The sequence below is a fragment of the Humulus lupulus genome, chromosome 5 (genome assembly GCF_963169125.1).
Source record: "Humulus lupulus chromosome 5, drHumLupu1.1, whole genome shotgun sequence".
Classification (NCBI taxonomy): Eukaryota; Viridiplantae; Streptophyta; class Magnoliopsida; order Rosales; family Cannabaceae; genus Humulus; species Humulus lupulus.
In genome coordinates this window covers 17,856,691-17,871,938 of record NC_084797.1, presented here as the reverse complement: position 1 = coordinate 17,871,938, position 15,248 = coordinate 17,856,691, and the positions used below count along the sequence as shown (strand labels likewise).

At 29.1% G+C, this 15,248-nt stretch overlaps 1 non-coding gene across 1 annotated transcript; it reads left to right on the top strand.

The window, feature by feature from the left end:
• Window positions 1–2,051: 2,051 nt before the first annotated feature.
• Window positions 2,052–2,158, top strand: LOC133781183 (small nucleolar RNA R71). The gene has a single exon (XR_009869975.1). It is a non-coding gene; the product is annotated as a small nucleolar RNA R71 (small nucleolar RNA).
• The last annotated feature ends 13,090 nt before the right edge of the window (window positions 2,159–15,248 follow it).

The window sequence follows — 15,248 nt, the reverse complement described above, 5'->3', positions numbered from 1 at the left end:
CATGAATGATGAATATGAGATTGGTCAGAGCTTGAGTCTCTGAGTTTGTGCATGATCATGACTGTGCTAGAAACTGTTTAGTAAGCATGCTGAATGCCCTATTCTTGGATAACTGGCATATGATACATATTGATAGCATTGCTTACTTGTGTATAGACTGAATATAGAATCGACAAAAGTGTTAGTATCAGCTGTGAGGCTGTGACTTATTTGTCAGGCTCGGCAGTGTTACTGGACACAGGTCAGGAAGCGCTGACTTACTTGTCAGAACGGCCTTAGTGTGAATCACGCAAGCCAACAGAGATTAGATCTAATCGATTACTAGCATTGAATGACTCAAGGAGCATTAATGCCTGACCGACCCTGAGGGTCGATGAACAAAACAGAGCTTGAAGGTTAGTGGCTTACCTATAAGCCACTCTCTTGCTAGAAAACAGAGCTTGAAGGCTAGTGGCTTACCTATCAGCCACTCTCTTGCTAGAAAACAGAGCTTGGAGGCTAGTGGCTTACCTAGCAGCCACTCTCCCGCTAGAAAAGAGAGCTTGGAGGCTAGTGGCTTATGTAACAGCCACTCTCCCGCTAGAATCATGTGATGTGCACCCATTGGTTTGAAAGCTTTACATTCAGTATGGTTATAATGATAATCATTTGATAATGTTTATGAAAAGTGTTATGTTTTCTTGCTGGGCTTCGGCTCACGGGTGCTATGTGGTGCAGGTAAAGGCAAGAGGAAGCTGGACCACCCTTGAGTTGGAGAGCTTTGGTGATGACGTGTACATATGCGGCTGCTCGACCGCCACGGTCGAGGTTTAAAGTGGAACTAGGGTTGAACCCTGTTTTGCCGCTTAGAACGGCCTGTTGTAAATATTTTCTGTAATAAACTCTGAATTGTATTTTCGGGATCCCAATGTATATGTTAAACGTTCTAGTGAAACGTTATATCTTAACCAAAATGTTTAATCCCTAAACCGCTAATCATACTTAGATCACGATTTTGGCCAAATGACTCGATTAGCGAGTTTAGCACTATTTACAAGACACACAGTAACGGTCCCAGGAGTTGGGGCGTTACAGGAAGTTTCCCAACAGGTTTCAAAGCCTGGGGAAATGGTACCTTTGGAGTGGCATTGAGTGGTGGATTTTCAGGAATGACTTTTGGAATGCTGAGAGAGTTGGATTTTATGGGTGGGTCTGGCAAAGTTTTACCGCTTCTCATCGTGATGGCATTTACTTCCTTGACATTTTGATCATTAGAATTTGAAGATTGGGCCATGTGTTGGCCTTGAACATTGAATTTCAGTTGGGAAGGAAGTTTTCCTTTTTCCGGAATGGCCAAGGATTCAGTCAATTTTGAAAACTGACATTTCATTTCCTTGATTTCTTCCAACATTTGGCGATTCAATTTGGATTGTTCCTCCATGAATGCATGAAGAGTATTTTCGAGAGAATTTCGTTGTGGATGAGCATTGTATTGAGGTGTAGAATACGCCTTTGATGGTTGAACTTGTTGCTCGTTTCTCCATTGGCCTCCAGACGATTGAGCTTGGTTGGAATCTCTCCAACTGAAATTTGGGTGGTTTCTCCAACCAGGGTTGTACGTATGGGAGAATGGCTTGTTATATGCCCCTAAGGCATTGCATTGCTCCTCATAAACCCCCCTCATTTCATTCAAAGCTAAGCAGTCCTTAGCTAAGTGCTCCGTCCCTCCACAAACAAAGCAAGGTTCTTGCGGTTCCTCTTGAGCGATCATGTGCGACTTTTGGCCACTCTTCATCATTAAGACCTCAAACTGATTTTTCAAAGCTTCGAGTTGGGCCTTAATACTATCCTCTTCTCGAAGTTGATAGATCCCAGATGGTTTGTGTCGGTTGGTGCTGTCAGTAGCACTTGGACCAGTCCAGGTGTGAGACTTTTTCGCAATTTCTTCGAGATATTCAAGAGCATCGTCTAGCTCTTTTTCGAGGAATTCACCATTGCATAGCATTTCTACAAACTGGCGCTCACGACTCGTGAGGCCTTCATAGAAGTAACTGACCAAACGCCAGTTCTCATAGCCATGGTGCGGGCACTGATTTAACAGATCTTTGAATCTTTCCCAGACTTGATAGAACGTTTCATTGTCTTTTTGGGAGAATGTGGAAATCTGTCGTTTTAGACTGTTGGTCTTATGGCTGGGGAAGTGTTTCAGAAAGAAAGATTTGGTCATCTCCTCCCATGTTCCAATCGACCTAGGTCTCAAAGAGTACAACCAACTTTTGGCTTTGTCCTTCAAGGAGAAAGGGAAGAACTTCAGTCGCACAGCATCGGCATTTTCGGCTCGGTTATAGAACGTGGCTACCACCTCCTCGAATTCTCTGATATGCACGTATGGGCTTTCGTTTTCCATTCCATGAAATGTAGGCAGGAGTTTTATCATGCCAGGTTTAAAGTCTAATGTGGGCATATTAGGAGGGAAGATAATGCATGAAGGTGTGGAAGTGCGAGTGGGATGGAGGTAGTCATTGAGAGTTCTTGGTTGTATGTCATCATTGCGAGCCATTGCGAATGAATTATTATCAGAGAAAGTTTGTGGAGAAGCAGTATTGGTGGAAGGAGTTCCGGTAGGAGTGGCAGATGAATTGGAAGAAGTGTCAGTGGAAGTTTCGTGATGATTCATCCACTCTCGGAAATCAGAATTAGATTTATTTTATGTCTTTTTTTTTATTTATTTTTTTATTTTTTTGATTGATTTTTGATTTTTTTTTTTTTTTTTTGTTAAACTTGTTCCCAGGTAGATTTGGAGGTTTTCAGGTGATCTCCAACGCCTTACTAGAACTCCCCGAGGTTCCCGAGTAAGTATGGTGGATCACAAGTCAACCTTTTCGACCAAACAACCTTTAAGCAAAGTGAAATTGCTTATTTTGACAAAACAAGCTTGGTTTTCTTATAGTAATAAGTTCAACAATGTAATAGTGCAAAGGTAGATGCTCGAAATGTTCCTAGGCCGATTGGGAAGGTTGCCAAGGTACCGCTTTAGACCCACACTTGCCTAGACAGAACTCCCCGTGGTTCTCAGGTAAGTGTGGAGGGTAACGCTATCACAAACCTTATTTAACAACCAATCTTTCTAGACAGAACAATATCGGTTTCTACCATTTGTAATATTACACAATTGTTCCCAATACTAAGAGTTTTATGATCAAAATTTTATGAACAATTTTATGCAATTTTATGTTTTTTTTTTTTTTTTGAAAAACCTAAATTCTAAGGAAAACTAAGGCAAAGGAAAAGAAAAACCTAAACTAAGTAACAAAATAATAAAAAAACACAAAACAAAATAAATAAAGAAAAGAAAATTAAAGTAAAGAGAAAATAGCAAGCTTAATCTATTTTTTTTCAAATATGTATTAAACTAAAAAAAAATAGAATAGAAATTAAGAAAGAAAAATGGAGTAAGAATTAAAAAAAATTTATATAAATATATATGGTTTTTTTTTTTTAAACAAAAAGAGAAGAAAATGGAAAAGAGAAAAAGAAATAGAAATAAGAATAAATATATATTTTTTTCTGTTTTTTCTGTTTTTGCTTTTTTATTTTTTAGTTTTTTTTTAATAGATATGTATATATATATATGAATATATATTTTTTTGGTTACCAAAAAAAGAAAAGTGTAAAAGAAGAGAAGAAAAAATATATATATAAATAAAGAATTTTTTTTTTGGTTTTTTTTTCTTTTTATTTTTGTTATAATAATAATCTAATTAATTAAAAATTAGTAAATAAAAAAAATACTAACACAATATTTATTCAAACAAAAACACAAATAAAGTTACTAATTTTTGTAAAAATTTCACTAAATTTTTTAAAATTACCTCCCCGGCAACGGCACCAAAATTTGTTTAACGCCCAAAATGTGACTACACTAAGCGGTAGTTGTAGTAAGATCGGGCGGTCGATCCACAAGGAGGTAACCTAAAATCAAAAGGTTAGTAGAAAATAACACAAAAAGTTAGTAACAAGAAGTAAATAAAATTGTAAATGAAAAGAGGTTTGAGATTTTGGTATTGTATTTTTTTGATGAAATGATAAAGTGAGATAGGTGAGATAAATGTAAGATGTAATCAAGAGTTTGAGAAATAGAAAGGTTTCAAGAATCATCCATATGCTTGCTTAGTTACTTGGTTACTTGATTTACAAAAATACACAAGTAAATAGTTCACATCCCAACATTTACTTGGAAAATCTAACATTAAAGCCCATAGTTTTTATAACAAAAGTTCATTTGAGTTATAAAGTTCTTTACTTTAAAAACACAATGTTAATCTTATGAAAAATCTAAAAATGACAAAATACCCAAAGGCAATAATGCAATAGAAGATTAGACATAAAATTATGTATCAATATTATTTTTACTAATTAGAAACACATAGAAAGAGCATGACTAATCCTATATAATATTAGCATAAGTAAATAAAGATAACAAAATAAAGATAGAGATGAAAGAACATAAATAACTCAAATATATTACATTAAGAACATAGTAAATCAAAGTAGCAAAATAACATCACTTGCATATGGAATCATCCCTAACCTTCCCAGGAAGATTAGGCCATTATGCTCATGATTCTCACAAAATTCTAAGAAGAAAATATGAGAAGAAAGTGAGTGGAAATTTTGCTATAGTTTCTCTACTCTAAAAATTACATACCAAATGTGAAGAAAGTGTCTCTATTTATAGATGGAGAAAATGGCTAAAAAGAAATTAAACAACAAAATAGGGTTTACAAAATAAATCTGAAATATTAATAATAAAATATGATTTTGAAAAATCAAATCTTATTATTAATATTACCCTAGCTATTTTTGTGTATGGTCAAAATGTTCTTTTTCAAAAATACCAAAAAATATGAACTTTGAAGCTCAAAGTGGTAATTTTGCAAGGCCCAAAGTGCTTAAAAGATTGGGCTGGGAGTACAATGGCAGCTGGGAAAAAATTGGACCGGAGCTGGTTAAGGGAGAGAGCTGCTGCACGCGACCCGAGGCGCACACCCACAGCTGCTGCAGGCGGCTGACAGGCGTCAGGTGGCAGGCGCAGATGTCAGGTGTGGCAGGCGGCTCAGCTCGGCTAGGTGGCGGCGTGGCTCGGCTCAGCTGTGGGCTTGGGGCGTTGGGTTGAGGAATGATGAAGTCTTGGGCCAAATTTAGAGCAATAATTCTTCAAGAATGCCATTTCTTTCCTCTTTGTTTTCAGATTTAATTGTTTTCTTTTTTTTTTCATTTCAAAGTGTCAAAATACAACTTTAATTCCTACAAAATAACAATAAATTAAATCATAATCAAATATTTTCATTTATAAAATAAATCATATTAATTCTATGAAAATAATAATTAAAACTTAATTTATTTTGACTATTAAAATCAATAAATGTGTATTTTTTCACCACTAATCAATTTTCAATGTACTCTACAATCTAATAATTAGCCTTATCACCCTTTTATATATATATATATATATATATATGGAAGACTTCTCAATGGTTACTACTCATAGATGGGTACTAACAATTATGATGATGTGGCAACATAGTGACTTGGTATAGCAAGTCAACAACAGGTAAATATTTTTTTCTATATTAATTTCGAATTTAGTTTTTTTTCTTTTTTTGCCATAATTAATGGTGTTCTCAACCAATGAGAAACTGTAGTTATATTTAGAAATTGACATACATTTGAAAAATGAAAAAGTTTACAATATTATTTTTTCTTAATAAATACACATTTTTCATCAGGTAAGCCATCCAAAAATTTGAAAAAAAATCAAAATTTATTTGTAGAAATATTAATTAACAACTATAAATATGAACTATTGATCTTAATCCAATGGTTAATATTAAAGTAACCATCTATGGGTAGTAACCATTAAGAGTGCACCCATATATATATATATATACTAGATATAAGCAACGTGCAATATGCACATTTGCTTAATTTTTTATAGAATTTATTAAATTTATATTAATGTTATATAAATTTTGAAATAAAAATCCTATTTTAATTAAATAATTTATTTATTTTTGTTTAAGTTTATGTTTGTTTTAGTTTTTGAATTTTGGACTGACAATAAGAAATTATATATTATATGTTTAATGTAATATTAAATATCATACTTGATTTTAAATTTAAGTTTCTTGCTAGTTTTTTTTTAAAAAGTAATTTGTTGCTAATTCAGAGTAGATTATATCATATGTTTAATATGATATTATTTTAATAAGTGAGTTTAAGTTTAATTAAATTTTATTTAAGTTATAAAACGTATGATATTATTATTTTTAAATAATTATTATTGTAAAATATCTAAAAAATATCATATTTTAATTTGTTTAATGATTTATTATTTAAAAATAATTATCATTGTAAAATATCTAAAAAATATTATATTTTAATTTGTTTAATTATTTATTATTTTTAAATAATTATCATTGTAAAAAGTCAAAAATATCTTATTTTAATTTTTTTAATTATTTATTTTATTTTAATTAAGTTTAAGTATTTACAAACTACTGTTAAATATGAGAATATTCTGTTAAATATAAGAATATTCTGTTAAAGTTAACATTAAAAAATAAAAAACTGTTAAAACCAAGAATTTCTGTTATCTACACACTTATTATATAGAAGAGATATATATATAGGTTGTGTGTACGGTATGTTAGGAATTCATTTATTTGGAGCACAATTGTATATATTAAATGTGTGTTAGGTCATTATATAAATGAGTCATTTTGAAATAAAGTTTATGACTTAAGGGCATGATTGTTATGATTTTAATATGTGGATACCATAAAGACAATTTTTAATTTGATGAGAGGTCAAACTATAAATAGTCAATAAATATTAGTTACTGTTTTGGCAGTTATTAATAAATAAGTAATGGTCCCCAATTTGCAATACTTATCATTTCACTCTTGAATCCTCATCATCAAGAGACTAAGGTTCCCAAAAGATTTGACTGCAAATTCAGAAGATCATAGCCTTTGTACAATCGATTTGATGGACTCCGGTACGCTTTTGCTAATCTTTGGTTATTCATTGTTTGATTTCTCATGAATTAATTAGGGCTAAATTCAAATTAAAGTATTCTAACACGGTAGGGGCTATAAAAAGAGGCGTATTAGTGCGCATCTTTTGTGTTTCCCTACCATGAACAGTTTTCGTCGCGTTTTTTGTATGACTGTGTATATTGTATTTATTTAGAGCATCCTTCAAATTTTCGAAAAATTCTGAATAATTTACAGTGCAAAAAACTAGGCTCAAACAATCTGTTTTCAATCGCATAAAAAAAACTAATCATACGTGCAATAACCTATTTGAATTTTGTTTTCAGCACGGTAAATTATTCAAATTTTCTAAAAAAATTGCAGGATGCTCTAAATAACTAAAATAAACACAGTCATAAAAAACATCACGTCGAAAAACACAAAAAAGGTGCATCTGTGCACTTTTTTTTTTATGCTCCTACCATAGAAATATCTTTTATATATATCAGGGGAAGATTGTGGTAGTCCCCTATAAAAGACTTATCGGTAGGTCTCTTTTTTTTTAATTTTTTTTTTCAGTACAAGGATAAGTTGTAAATCCAATTTGTTTTATATGACAATGTACATTGTAATCATAGAGGATCTCTCATAAATTTTTAAAAATTAGAGTGTTAGAATCATGATTCAAACAACAGAGTGCTTTTTTATCTGAAATACATCAGAGTGCTTGTTTGAGATTTTATACGCGCATGCAATAGGTTGTTTGAATCCTGATTTTTGCATCCTATACTGTCATATAAAAGCATTGGACTTACAACTCATCCTTTTTAAGATGCTTACTATAAATATATAGAATAATTATATGTGCATCAAAATATTACACCAACTGACATAACAAAATAAATTTGATTGGCTAAATGAAAATGTGATGTCAGTTAGTGTAATGTTTTGGTGCACATATCATTACTCATAAATATATATATATATATATATATATATATACTAGATACAAACAACGTACAATATGCACGTTTGTGCTTAGTTTTATTTATAGAATTTATTAATTATTTTTATTAAGTTTATATTAATGTCATATAAATTTTGAAATAAATATCTTAATTTAGTTAAATAATTTATTTATTTTTGTTTAAGTTTATGTTTGTTCTAGTTTTTGAATTTGTGAGTGACAACAAAAGATTATATATTATATGTTTAATGTAATATTAAATATTATACGTAGATTTTAAATTAAAGTTTATTGCTAATTTTTTTAAAAAAGCAATTTGTTGCTAATTCACAGTAGATTATATTATCTTTTTAATATGATATTATTCTAATAAGTGAGTTTAAATTTAATTAAATTTTATTTAAGTTATAAAATATATAATTTTATTATTTTTAAATAATTATCATTATAAAATATCTCAAAAATATTATATTTTAATTTGTTTAATTATTTATCATTTTAAAATAATTATCATTGTAAAATATCTGAAAATATCATTTTTTATTTTTTTTAATTATTAATTATTTTTTAAAATAATCATCATTGTAAAATATCTCAAAAATGGCCTATTTTAATTTTTTTAATTATTTTATTTTATTTAAGTTTAAGTGTTTACAAACTACTGTTAAATATAAGAATATTTCGTTAAAGTTAATGTTGACCCAGATTTTGGTCAACTGACACGGAGTCAGAATATGCTTGATGTGAATGAATGCGTTGAAAAGAACGTAATAGCGAAAAGGATAAGAACACGATATTTTATAGTGGTTCAGCCCCAGGATCTGGTAATAACCTACGTCCACTTAGATTGTTATTGATGTGAGAATCAAAGGAGTGATCAAAAAACTAGGGTTCAATGAGTTTCACTAACCTCTGAAGAACAATACAATTTTTCTAGTAGAATTACTCTAGTCTCAAATAATTCGAAAGCCAAAAGTCCTCTTCCTTGAGCTATCTTATCTATTTATAGGCTCAAGGGGGATTATATGAGATTGTTACAGATATTCTCTCCTGAATAATCGGATATTCAGGAGATTGTGTGAGTTAAATTCGGGATTTACAAATATCTTTATTGGAACATCATGTTGTATGCGGAACCATCGACCAGATTGGTCGCAGGAAAGACTGGGCCTCCTGCTGCCTATAATGTGCCTTCTGGTCGATACACTAGTAGAATCCCTCCAGATGTCAGTCACGTGTCCAGGGATCACTTGCCACGTCATCAATGCTCGTCTTTTGGATAACAGTTAACATTAAAAAAATAAAAAACCGTTAAAACTAAAAATTTATGTTATCTATACACTTATTATATAGAAGAGATATATTCAAATAACTATTTCTTTACAAACCCCAAAAAGTAACTCATACATGGCAAAATATAACAAGTATAAAAGATATTTTAATTATATTAAAAAATATATAGGATGTATTCCTTACTATTTTGTAGAATTACAGATGAATTAATATGAAATATCCCTAATTTTAAGTTTTAGAATTTGAAAAAAGAAAAGAGAAAAAAAGGTAATCATGGTATTTTTTTTTCAAAAATATAGCTTTTATGCTATCATTATACAAAAATATAGGATTATACTTTACTTAATTTATAAGAAAAAAATTATTAAAGAAAAAAAATGTATAAGAAATATAATTACTAGCTAACTAAATATGGAAGAAGCTGAAGAAGAAGAAGATAAAATTTAGATGCAATTCTACACTTTTTTTATTCTAAAGTAACAAGGCTTATCTGATTCATTTTATACAATATAAATATATATATATATATTTATATTGTTAGATATTTGTAGTAATGAGGATAGTGGGGGGACAACAATGTGTGTAGGAGAGAAAATGTGAGAGTCGGTATAGAAAATATTTTGTAGGGTAATTATTGAAAATGGCATATTTTTTAAAGTTATTTTACATTATTGCCTAGTTTTGATCTTTTTTTTTTTTGCAAAATGTCATTTGTTTATAATTTCGATCAACTGTCTAAAAACTTCAACCAGTTGTCTGGAATGTCGAATGTCATTTTACAAAAATTTATTAAAACTAGGCCAAAGTACAAAATGACTTTAAAAAATAGGTGATTTTGCCAAATTACCCTATTTTGTATATACTTATCATCTTAATATAAGGATTGCATATACATTACATATTTATATTAGGGAATTTACTCATTTGGTACCCTGTGATTTTGTAAAGTATCATTTTGGTACCCTCTATTTTCAATAATGCTCGTATGGTACCCTATATTTTAAAATCATGCATATTTGGTACCCTAGATTTGGATTTGATAGATAAAATTTTGTCAATATGACAAGCTGTCACCAGTTATATGTAATTAAGTAATTAAATGTAAATTTGTAACTCATATAATTGAGAGCATTTTGATTAAATTTGTAAAATTTTATTAATTAAATTTGAGTTTATGGTATCAAATATGTACAATTTTATAATACAGGGTACCAAATGAGCATTATTGTAAACACATGATACCAGTATGATACTTTGCAAAAACACTGGATACCAAATGGTTACCTACCATTTATATTAATTGTAAAACATTGAAGATTATTTATTTTTATTTTTATTTTGGGAAAGATTATAATTATTTATATCATATTCTTCCAAAATATGTATAGTTTTTATAAATATTTATAAAAAAAATACAATTTATTAAATGTTATCATATGCTTTACATTGTATATTATTAGCTACTAACAATTTATTAGCATAATAATATTAGTGATCAAAATACTTTTTTGCTAAGAAATAAATAGTAGAAAAAGCTTTTAAAATTAAGTCAAATAAATTTAATTTTTGCTAAAAAAAATTAGTAGCTATTTTTTTTTTTATTTTGCGACCAAAAGAAAATGGTAGCCAATAATATAAATAAAAATCGATTTTATATTTTCGTCCGAATAGAATTAGGTACCAAAAGAAAATTGGAAGCTAAAATTAATAAATTGCTACAAAAATAATTTAATAGTAAGAATATTTCGTCTTATATTTTTTAATTTTGCAACTAAATGATTTTGCTACTACAATTTGGTAGTAATATATAATTAATTGCTACCAATAATATTTGGTAGCTAAAAATCCATTTTCTTGTAGTGGATCTATTTATATATATATATATAAATATATTTAAATTTGACTCCCCAATCAATAGATAGATAAATTAACCTTCACTCTCCAAAAAAAAGAAAAAAAGAAGAAGATAGATACAGATAAACCTTTAAATGATAAACAACTTGTTATGAGCCGGTATGCAATCTGATACTTATTGGTATCATATGTAATTTGGTACTAATGTTATGAGTTAATATGCAATTAGATACTTATTGGTATCATATGCAAAACCTTGAACTCAGCACTCTAATCTGAGAACCAAGAACCTGAAAGCTCCACCCTAGCCCCGTCGCACCCAAACAAGTCCCAGCCCTCAGATCTGAATTTTTTTTTTTTCTATTTTTGAGGTGATGCAAGGAGGTGGTCGGAGTGGAGGGTCAGCAATGAGAGGCAGGCGGCGACTAGGGTTCTTGGTGAGGGAAGAGAAGAAGATGGGAGAGAGAGAAATGGGGGTGGTTCTGTTTTTTTTCTTTTCTTTTTTATCTTCAAGTCAGTGGTAACTAGTTACCTTCCCGTTCTTTGTGTGTATATTTCTAGGGGTAACTGGTTACCTCACGTTCTGGTATGTGTGTATATTTCGAGGTTCTTTATGGTAACTGGTTACCTATGTTACTAAAATCAAACTTACTTCTTCTTCATTTTTTAATGAAGTATTCTTATTTTCCTTCAAATTTGATATTTATTTTCATATTTAATATCAGTTCCCGTCACCCCTCTTATGCAACTGGTTACCCCTCTTATGGCAAAATATTACTCCTCTCAGGGTAACTGGTTACCCTCCTGATACATGTTATTTAACCTAGCTCTAGGATTTTTTTTACATAATTGTGAAAAATTAATTAAGTAACTGGTTACCCCGACTTTGAAAAAAAAAACATACAATCTAAAAAAGAAAAGAAAAAAAAAATATTTATAATAAAAAAATAATAAACACAATTCATATATATATATATATATATATTCAAAACAACTAAAGAAAATTTTGATATAAAAATAGTTATATAAAATTAATATAAAAAATCAAATAAGCTAAAAAATAATAATCAAATTACAAAAATATTATTCCAAATTAATAAAACTTGATTAAGAGTAAAACTATGGCATAAACAAACCTTTATACAAAAATATAAAAAATTAAACCCATAAAAGTGAAAATTCTTAAAAAAAAACATAAAATAACTTTTTTTTAAAAAAACCATCTTTTTGCAAACATTATTAAAAAAAAACCCTAAAATGTAATTTCCTCCTTTATTTAAGAGCATGGTTTGCTGATCAGGGACTATAAGCTTGAACCATAGGAAGTCTAGTTTGAATGTAAGACCCAATGATCCAAGGGATCTATAAATGAAAATTATGGGCCGGATTGGCCCATCTATTTTGTACTAAATGCAAATTTACAGGTGTCACATAACAAGAGCTAGAACATAAATAGTCATAAATTTATGATTCTCAAAACCAGCTTTCAAAAAGTATATATAATTAATCAATAAACATTATTATGATAAGGTAATTAATGGTGCACAACACTACTGGCTGGCATTTTATTTTGGTTAATTGAATCTCACTTAGAATTTAATGTGTGGTGTTGAATACTCTAAACCAAACATAAAATTAGACAATTCCTTATAGCAACATTCTATCTTCTAGCATAATTTCAAATTACTTAAGTATATCAAAACAACTTTTTAATTAACGCCGCTTAAAATCAAAAGTAAGATTAATTAAGTTCTGACCTAAGAAGAGTGTTTTATAGTTATAAGTTTTAGAACAATTTTTATTGTATTGTTATCTTAATAGTTTAAAAATCAATTGGTTGAGATTTATTATTTAGTCATGTTTTTTTAAATATCATTTTTTATTCTGTGTTTAAAACTGTAAATATTGTTAAACTGAAGAAAAATAAACTTTGTTAGATATTTACTCTGTATAAATTTTCTAATTAATACTAAAAATATTACACTGTAAAGTAATCCAATTAAATAATGTTATCATAATTTTTTTACTTTTAATAATTTAATTAATTAATTAGAGTCATTTAATTTTAAATTTATTTCAATAAGTTAGAAGGAAATTTTTTAATTTTATTTAATGTATTAACCTCTCAAATTTTTATTTATTTTGCTTATAATACGAAAATATTTTGGGTATTTAAAAAGCTATATTAGGCTAATAATAATTATTTTAATATTTACCACTAATTAATAAAAATTAACTGCCATTGCAAAGTAACATAGATAAATATATAAGACTCATCCAGGATCAAGTTCACATTCTTCTATTGTTAAAAAAAGTTCACATTCTTCTAATATTCAGCCACAATGTTCATATAACAGTCCATGCTAAGCTCTTAGGCTAGACAATAATTATTTTTTCTTTAATTTTTTGTATGATATCAATCCATCCACCATAATGTAAAAATTCAGTTTCAATTACCCAATTTATCTTGACAAATATATATATATACTAGATACAATCAATATAAAATGCTTTCTTTAGTTTTATTTATAAAATTTAATAATTATTTTTATTAAATTTGTATCATTATCATATAAATTTCAAATAAATAAACAATATTATATAAATAAAAAAATGACATAAACATATTAAATAAAAAATTAAACCAAAATATTATTTATAATTTATTTAAATATATATATATATAATATGATAACTTTTTAAAACATAAATAATGATTTTTTTATAAAATTTAAGATTACGAATTATATATTATTATTATAATGATATTTTATAACATTTAAATTTATATTAATATAAGTATTAAATATTTAGTTTTGTACTAAATATTATTATAATAAATAATATTTAAATTTATATTAATATAATTATTAAATATTTAGTCTTGTATTATATATTATTATAATAATAATATTTTATAACATTTGAATTTAAATTTAAATTTGTATTGATATAATTAATAAATATTTAGTTTTAGTTAGTTTTAAAGTTATAATAATGATATTTTATAATATTTGAATTTATATTAATATAATTAATAAATATTTATTTTTAGTTAGTGTTACACCCAGATTTTGAGACCAAAAATTTTGACCTCGAAAGCTGGACTCGTCAAGTGTGAGCTCGAGATGTCTAAAACGCATGTTCGTGGTCCAAATGTTAAACCCTTGAATCAAGATGGCAACCTCGAAGACATTTAACCTCGAAATTATTTCTAAGCTCGAAAGACATAGCATTGGGATATATCTGTTGTCGGGTGTCTCTGGATCAAGTAGCTTGAGCTTTAAGAGTACAAGCTCGAAATGTAACAGCCTCGATGGTATTTACCTGCTCCGAGCTGGTCTTAGAGTAAGGCGGCTAGTTCGTAACTTATCTATAAACCTTGACCAACATGATGCTGGTTGCTGACCTCAAAAGATTTAATGAGTCATCTGATGTAACACGCTTTGTACATTTAAATATATTTATTGTTATTACATCCCAACATTAAAGGGATATTAATAAGTCTGTTATTCGCCCCTGGTCTTCAGGGGACGTTTCCTTGTATATAGGAGTTACAGTATTTAATATCATTATTTTAATTAATGAGCAGAAGTTTCTTCCCGAAATATGTGGGAATGAACTCTGAAAACTCTCTATAAATAGAGAGTTCATGAACATTTGTAGAGGGCAGATCTTTTGATATCTTGAGAGAAATTCTGGAGAATTCATCCCTGAAGGATTTCCAGAAAACTCCAAGTCTTAATAAAATAGACCCGTGGACTAGGCAGAGTTAACTGCTGAACCACGTAAAATTCTTGTTGTTCTACCATATTATTCATTTACGTCATAGCTCCTATTGTTTAATTGCTCTACATTTTAAGTTGACGAAAAATGGCGTCAATAGTTTGGTACTTTCATTGAGAGCCTTAAGCAGTACAATCCCTGATTATCTATGGCCACAAACGATCAGAATATTCCTGAAGAAAACTATCCACGACGCCCTGTGAAGCAGCCGATGACGAATCCAGAACCAGAAGAGAGAAGTGAGTCCTCCGATTCTCGAGGACCTCCGGCACCACCGACTCCCAGGGACGATGAGGACATGTATTATAATCCCGAGCGATATGTCCCCATTG